The sequence below is a fragment of the Belonocnema kinseyi genome, chromosome 5 (assembly GCF_010883055.1).
Source record: "Belonocnema kinseyi isolate 2016_QV_RU_SX_M_011 chromosome 5, B_treatae_v1, whole genome shotgun sequence".
NCBI classification, from domain to species: Eukaryota; Metazoa; Arthropoda; class Insecta; order Hymenoptera; family Cynipidae; genus Belonocnema; species Belonocnema kinseyi.
This window is the reverse complement of record NC_046661.1, coordinates 86,808,431-86,816,509: the sequence shown is the minus strand read 5'-3', so window position 1 is coordinate 86,816,509 and position 8,079 is coordinate 86,808,431.

Here is an 8,079-nt window from a genome sequence, read left to right as displayed (position 1 = left end):
TGGTTATATTAATTAAAATTGACGAATAAAGATTCATTGACATCTGAATCCATTTTTATTTATATTGGACCGTATGACCAGAATAAAACACATTCTCTCATTTAGATGTATTTTGTTTAAAAATCGTCCTTTTAGAGGAAATGAAATGGTAATAAAAATATTAGAAATTAAAGGTAACTAGACTTTATTAAATTTGTTCATTTAAATCTACATTTATTTAATATTTAATTATTCATCATTAATTTTAATATTAAATTTTATTAAATTTATTTATCTAATTTAATTTATTGATTTAAATCTTGACCGGGAATATTATTGATCAGGAAAACCCGGGAAATAACCTGGAATGCATCTTTTTGGTTTAAAATGCAAAAATTCCAGTTGAAAATTCAGCATTTTTGTTGAAAATTAATATTTTCTTGTAGAAATTAATCTTCATGGTTTAAAATTCATTTTTTTGGTTAAAAATCAATTTTTTGGTCGAAGATTCATTATTTTAATTAAAAATTTTATCTTTTCGTTTAAAAATTCAACTATTCCAGTTAAGTATTTATCACTTTAGTTGGAAATTTCCTCTTTTGGTAAAAATTAAACTTCTTAATGGAAAATTTATATTTTCGGTTGAAAATCAATTTTAAAACCAATTTTTTAACATTATGTTTAAAAAAATAGTCACGATAATAATTAATAATTTCGAATTGAAGGCTTCTGAAATCCGAATCCGAATCCCTGCAAAGTAAACAACTTTATTTTGATTTGAGGAATTACGAAATTGAATCATTTTAGATTAAAAAATTTGAAAATAGGGCAATGCCAAAATCTTAGAAATTGAATATTTTAAGATTTGATCATTGGAAATTTAGAGGAATTGAAATTTAATTATTTATACTTAAAAGCGTTCAAAATTAAATAATTAAAAATTGAAAACTTTTGAATTTAAACAATTCTAAACTAAAAGCGATCAAGATTTGACAGTTTTTTAATATTCAAAACTAAATTGAATCTTTCAAAGTCAAAGCTTCTCAAATTCTAGAATTTTAAATTTTTATTACATAACGAAATTATAATTTGACATTAAAGTTACTTAGACGACTTTGTATAAAATCAATGAATGAATTGAATTATACTAAACACACTTTCAAACTAAATACTAATTTTAAATCCGAAACATTGAAAATGAAAAAAGTTTTACTCGAGAACCTTGAAACTGAAACGAATGCGAACTTCATTTTAAACGGACAAAATTTATAGTGACCAAAAATTGTGATACTAAAACTTTTTTATAATCAACCCCTTAAAAAATTCAGTTATTTGAAGTAAAGTCAAATCGCTTAAAAATAATAATTTTTAAATTGCTAATTAAACTCGTCTAAATTCAACAAATTCAATTTTAGTTGCAAAATTAAAACCTATGAAAGGGAAAAATTAAAATTGGATGTTCAACATTTAAATTCAGAACTGTTAAATTATTGTAGCCATTTAAAATTACCGAAATTTTGCATTTATTGCTTTATCAGTTTCAGTTATATAGTTTAATTTTTTCTTTTTGTTAACTTAAACATAATTTTTAATGCCACATTTTCCTTCAGAACTATTATTTACTTTTGAGATATTCCAGTAATATATTTTTCAATTTCAAATGATTTATTAGTTTAAAGCTTCAACTGAAAATTGGAAAATTTTAAGATATTACTTTGAAAATTAAATAAAATAATAAATAACAAGATGGCTGTTATATGATTCTATTTTTTTTTAATTGTACAATTTTAAGCTTTGTAGCTCGAAATTGCTTTATATCTACATCTAAAATTATCAAATTCAATACTATATCAAATTATAAGGAAAAAAGGACTAATAATTCATTAGCAAAACAAATTTAAAAGTGTACGAAAAGAATATTATTTGACTACAGATTGACGAAAGTTGAGTGAAATGAGCATATTATATAATTCCGTACATATTTCATAACATTTTGCATCTTCATTTAATAAAAAAAAAATATAAATTTTCATTTTAAGTTGTATAATACAAAAGATTTGTTGAAGAATGAAAAAAACCAAAATTATTTTGTATCTTCATTCATTCAATAAATAATACGTATTTTTTTCAATGCTTGATAAAAAATTGTTGTTGAATGTTTATGCAGAATTATTTGAAATTTTTTTGAAATTATTTGATTATTAAAAATAAATTTTAAAATAAATTGTGTATTAAAAAATTTGCCCGCCGCGCGGGGACAGTTTTACAATGCGCTGTGCGCGCAGGTCCTTCGTTTAAGCGCGCCTAGGGCGCGCGTCTGTTGTTTCTCGCGCCTTTGTAATTCCTCCTCATTTGTACGCAGACCTTTGAAAATAATAGAAAAAGCTTCGACAACTGACAAATGTACTTTGGCGATTGTGAATTCCCTTTTGTTAAAGCACTTTCGACTTCAACGACCACATTCTCATCACGTACATCACGTATTAAAACAGATGTATTTTCATTGTCTAGTTTTTACAATCCTAACGTAAAGTGGTTTTAAGAAAATGTGTAGATACATTTTAGGCGAAACATTTTGTTCAATACAAAGTTATTGAAATATGTGTCGATTTTCCAAAAAAATTAAATTTTTTTGTTTTGAGTCTGTCTTTACGTGCCATTTTTCAAAAAATTGTATTTTTTATTTTCAATGCTATTTTCTAACATTAAAGAAATATTGTGCGTTCCATTACAAAATTTTTAATAACAGATTTATAGATCTTATTTATGTGTGCTACTTTTATCGATGATTTTGTTTTACCTTGCGTCGTTTTTTCACAAATTTAATTTTGTAATATGTAATTTAATTTTTCACGATTAAAACTAAAACTACGGTTCCTATTAAAAAATTATGGTTCGCAAATTTGTAAATCTCTATTAGGTGCATTTGAATTTTCGATATCTTTTCCAATTTAAAAAAAGTTGTTATGGTTAACTCTGGTATTTTTTTATCGAAAAAGTCACGATGAAGCTCAATAGTTCGTCTTTTTTAGTATTACGAATAGACGTACATAGAATTATTAAATCCTGAAAAGAAGTAGTCTCAACAATCTCGAGAATGCTCTAATTTTTAAAATTTTCATCCAAAATGGCTAATATGAGAGCGTGCCGGAAAGGCCCGGAAATCCATAAGATTAACATGGGGAATTTTTCTATTCAGAAAAATAAGATTCACGTTTCTAGATTTAAATTTGGCATGCTAGAAATTATTAGAATTTGTTCGAGAGGCTTCAGCGAATAATCTTCACTAAGTATCTTTGAATTTTGATGCTCCCTCCCCCTAATGGAGTCCCTAAATTGCCCCTAAAAATAGCAATTGACAATTTAGTACAAAATTGTCACATATGAGGTTTGTTTTTCCTTTTTTGCTATACATTATTTTTATTCGAAAAGTGAAGTGTTATCAGGAATTGTTCATCATTAAATGGTACTTTTAAGTCTTATAAGATAAATTTACAAAAACTTACCTTACCGAAAAAACTTCAAACGAAACTGAGATTATTTCGTGTTTTTAAACGGTCTCGGAATAATTCTTTAGTGAAAAAGTATCTGGAAATCAGGATCCTAGATTAAAAAAAAACATTGCACTTATTACATTTTCATTTTTTAAATCATTGAATTTTTCGCGGAAGAATGAAAATATATTTTGCGTGATTGAGAATAAGGCCTCCAGTCCATGCACTAGAACCGCCGGATCTCGGAATGGTCGGAATGAGGCGTTGACAAATCAGAAACGTTCCGCGGAAACAGTGTCATTCCTGGGCCGAACTGAGCCGAACTCAGCCGAAGTGTTTCGAAATTCTTAAGTTCGCGCCAACAGGCGTTCCGTTCATTTCCAAAGTTGTCAAACACATGAACCGGAATGACCTTGATCCTCAATGACCGGAACACCAATCAAAGAGCACCTTTGACAAGAAAGCACTTTTTCGTTTTGCCGAAAGTGCTATGTGAATGGTGTTCCGGTCATTCCGGGTTACGGTAATTCTGGTTCATGTGTTTGACAAATTTGGAAATGGACGGAACGCCTTTCGACGCGAACTAAAAAATTCTAAACACTTCGGCTGAGTTCGGCGTGAGAATGGCACTGTTTCCGTGGAACGTTTCTGATTGGCCGTCGCTTCATTCCGGCCATTCCGAGATCCGGCCGTTTTGTTGCATGGACTGGAGGCCTGAAGCACTTGAAACCAGTCGAAAAGTCGCCACATTCACTATGAAAGTTGTGGGTAAGAATATCATCCGACGTTTACCATTGCTACTGAGGATGTAGTAGCCGAAGCTTTATTTGAGCACAGAATAAACTTTTTCTAAATAACATGCAAATATTCACAGCGGAAAATAATACATGCAGTAAAAATCAACTTTAGTTTTTTTTATTGACTTCTTTCAAGCATTTAAGAGTTGTTTAAACAATTAATTATTATTTCCTTCTAACTTTTTCTTAAAAGCATTTATTTCAAAATAAAATTCTTCAAAGAAATAAAAAATTATAAAAGATACAGATTTTTTAGGCCGTATAATCTGGATCTTAATTTTTAAAATCTTGGATCAACAATCTTATTATCAAAATTTTATGGCTTGATATCTGTAGATTGCTGTCCTGAAATTTTAAATCCAAGATCATAAAAAGTAAAATCCATTTTTCCCAGTGCATGAGGTACGAGTATTTGAATAATGTGGATGTTTGATAATAAATGACAAACTGAACAAAATAACAAAATGCTTATTTCTTGGATGCAGCTTATCTAATCTAATCCCAGAAATTATTAACAATATGTTGCGTATGTCTTGTCCATCAGTAGATATGCGCAATTTAAAAATACTCATTTCACCGTGAATGTTCAATGATAATAATTCGCACATTAAGCGAAATTATTTCCAACACGTTTATTAATAATTTTCTTTAAATTTCATTTAAAGCTTTGGCTTAAGTTTGTTGGAGAAAAGCATTTTTAAAACTATTAAAATCGAAGTGAACGAAATTCCTCTGAGGCAAAAACTCATCATTTGGATCGATAAATAAAACATTTTCGATCAGCTCGAAATAAAAAATTTTTTGGTTTATAACCATTTTATTTACAAGTTTAGTAACGCAAGAGAAAAACATCGGTTTTATCTCATGAGCGAGCCTGACGTCCGGTGAATAACATGGATACTATGCTGACTGGTTTCTTTTGTCTTCAGAAAAATGCTTATCCAATTTACTATAGGTTTGAAAAATGTTGACCCCTCCACAGAAGTTTCATTAAGTCAGTTAAAAAGATTCGCTAAAGAACGTGACAAACTTCACACAAAAGATCTTTTTATTTTGTACAAAATCTTTACTAATGGTTTGTAAGAAAGTTATTGTCAGCAGAATATAGAAAAACATGGTCAACGACATGAAATTTACGACAGTAAATTTGTACTTTTTCTATTTTTTAAAATGAGTAACAATATTTGAAATTTCTGTTAAAGCTTGAGATATTTGTAAAAATTAAAAAAATTCAATTACCCCAGCTGTGAATCACAATTATTTTTAACTTCTCATCCATAATGAGAAGGTATTAGTTTTATATGATGATGACTTTCGCTGATTTCATTAAATGTTGACGTTTGAGGTCCCCTGAGTCAGAAAAAAGTTTTTACGTCGGTGTCTGTCGTCTATCCAGCGTAGTCGTCATTGACGTAGTCGTCGAACAATTAAAAAAATTATCTTACTAACTTTATAAAATTTTGTTTAAAAAATCGAAAATTTAAAGTCATGTATTACTTTCTTATAGGATAAGTAGTTTTTGTTTTAATTGTAAAAAATAACATTGAGTATAAAAAAAATTAAATACGTGTACAAATGAAACAAGCTACGAGAATAAATGAAACAATATTTATTTAATCAGAAAAGATCAACAAATTTCTTACTATTATTTTTGTCATACGATGAATAGTTTTAGTTTTTATCGTAAAAAATTATCTTGAAAACAAAAAAATTTAATTGTTTGGAAAACGATACAAGGTATAACAAAAAATTAATAGACAAAAGTTGTTATTCCAAAAAGGATCTACAGTATACATGTTACGTTATAAATGTACCATCTTTCGAAATTTAAAGAAAGCAAATTTTATTTCTTGAGCTCTTAAAGGCTTCGAAAGTGAAAACAGAAAATTTACAGGCTAGGCAATCCTTAAACTCAAATTACTTCACTACCTCCGTAAAAGTTTATAACTTGATCCTTCTTAGTCTTCAAATCCTAGAAAAACGCACGTTTTAGCGATAAACTTTACGGCCTTTTTTCGTCAATTTAAGAATTTCTAAAAGCTGAACCGATGCATCTATGCTAACAGTTCGGGCCTTAAATCGTGCCAGAAAAGAATTATTTTCAGTGAGTCTGGTCAAGAGTAATAAACCTCCCTCTAACTCTGTTACCTGGGTTTTCTTCAAATCTACGTCACAAAAAGAGTGTTTCCAAATTTTCCTACCATCGTTTGTAAGAGCCAATCATAGCTCCTGGTCTATCCCTACTGTATTTCGCATCCCTACTTTAATCTTCGATTTTTATCTTGGCTCTCTTGTGTTCTGCTAGAAACTTGAAAATCATTCTCAATCCATCCTCTCAAGAGCGAACAAGTTCTCAATCCTTAGCAATTTGTATACCTTGCGATAACTGTCTGTTTTTATTTTATTATATTCTAGATTAATGTGATTTTACTGTTAAAATACAAAAGTTAACCAATTATTTCTTTAGTGTAATTACAAACAAAACAATGTTACAGAATTTAATATAAACATTACACATTTTTTATCGATAACTTTTAGACAGAACGAGTAGATTTTCTCTTTTAATCATTAAAAACAAGATAAAAAAAATTATAAAAGCAAGGTAATAAGAATAAGTATATTTCAATTTCCACGTAATGAGAATGTGTTCGATAAAGCCGAAAGAGTTTTAGCAAAAGAGAGTTCACAATCACGAAATTACAAGTGAAGTGTTTAAAACAACGTCGTCAAAGATCATCAATGCACAATTGCGTTCAAAATCTTTCCGCGATATTAAAATCAAAATTAGTTTCCAAATTCATTATTTGAACTCAAAATTACAAGAATAAATCACAGCAGTGAGGAAATTCCAAGTAAAAGGGAACAAAAGGGGTATAAACTATTAATTCGAAAAATTTAAACCCTTATTTTATTTTAATCCCTTCATTCAGTCGTAATAAATTCCTGCAATGTTTCAGGCTATTCTAACTGTGGAATGAAGACATGCTACAATACGCCACACCTTTTAATTGCCTTTATCATTCAGATTTCTAAAAGTCTAGGAAAACAAGTTAATTCCATTGTAAGAATCTCTTTTACGAATTGATCACTCGTGAATAGAAATCCTACAATAGAATTATTATTTTAAAATTCATTTAATTTTAATGACAAAAGCAAGTTCAAATTGCAACTTCAATGAATAGACACAATTAATGTCATTCTATTAGCTATTAAACGAATTAAGTGTGTCTCACCTTTACTGCCTCTTACTACTAAACGAAGGCAGTCGGTGGCTGAGCAGTGTCTTCAGAATGTAGGATTTTTCGGCCCCCACCACTCTCCCATCTGGGAGCGACACATTCAAACGTAGCGTGTCCGTGAGTCGGCTCTGTTAAATGCTGCGAAGCTCAGCCTTTGTAAAGTCGAAAATGCACGAGCAGGAACCCGAGCTCTCCCGACCTCACGAACGACGATTTAGCTGCTCCTCAAATTTATTTAGGTTTTGAAATCCCAAGTTACCTAAGAACCATTAGGCTTCTTGCGAAGAGGCAAATATAATTGACTTGACGTAAATAGATATAGGAATAGGAGACAAGACTTCTGCACGGTAAAAAAATTGAGCTGTGACAGGGATATTATTCCTTATTATAGCCAAACATTTAGCTGAAAACGAACGAAGGAATTTAAAAAGATCCCTGGATCAGCGAAAATGAATATCCTTGACCTAATTTCCATATACCAGGGATATCGTATAGTCAAACCCCTAATAAGTATAGCTATAATAGGGATATTAAGAATACGTGTCTGAAACAATTATCGGAAGAGCGCCG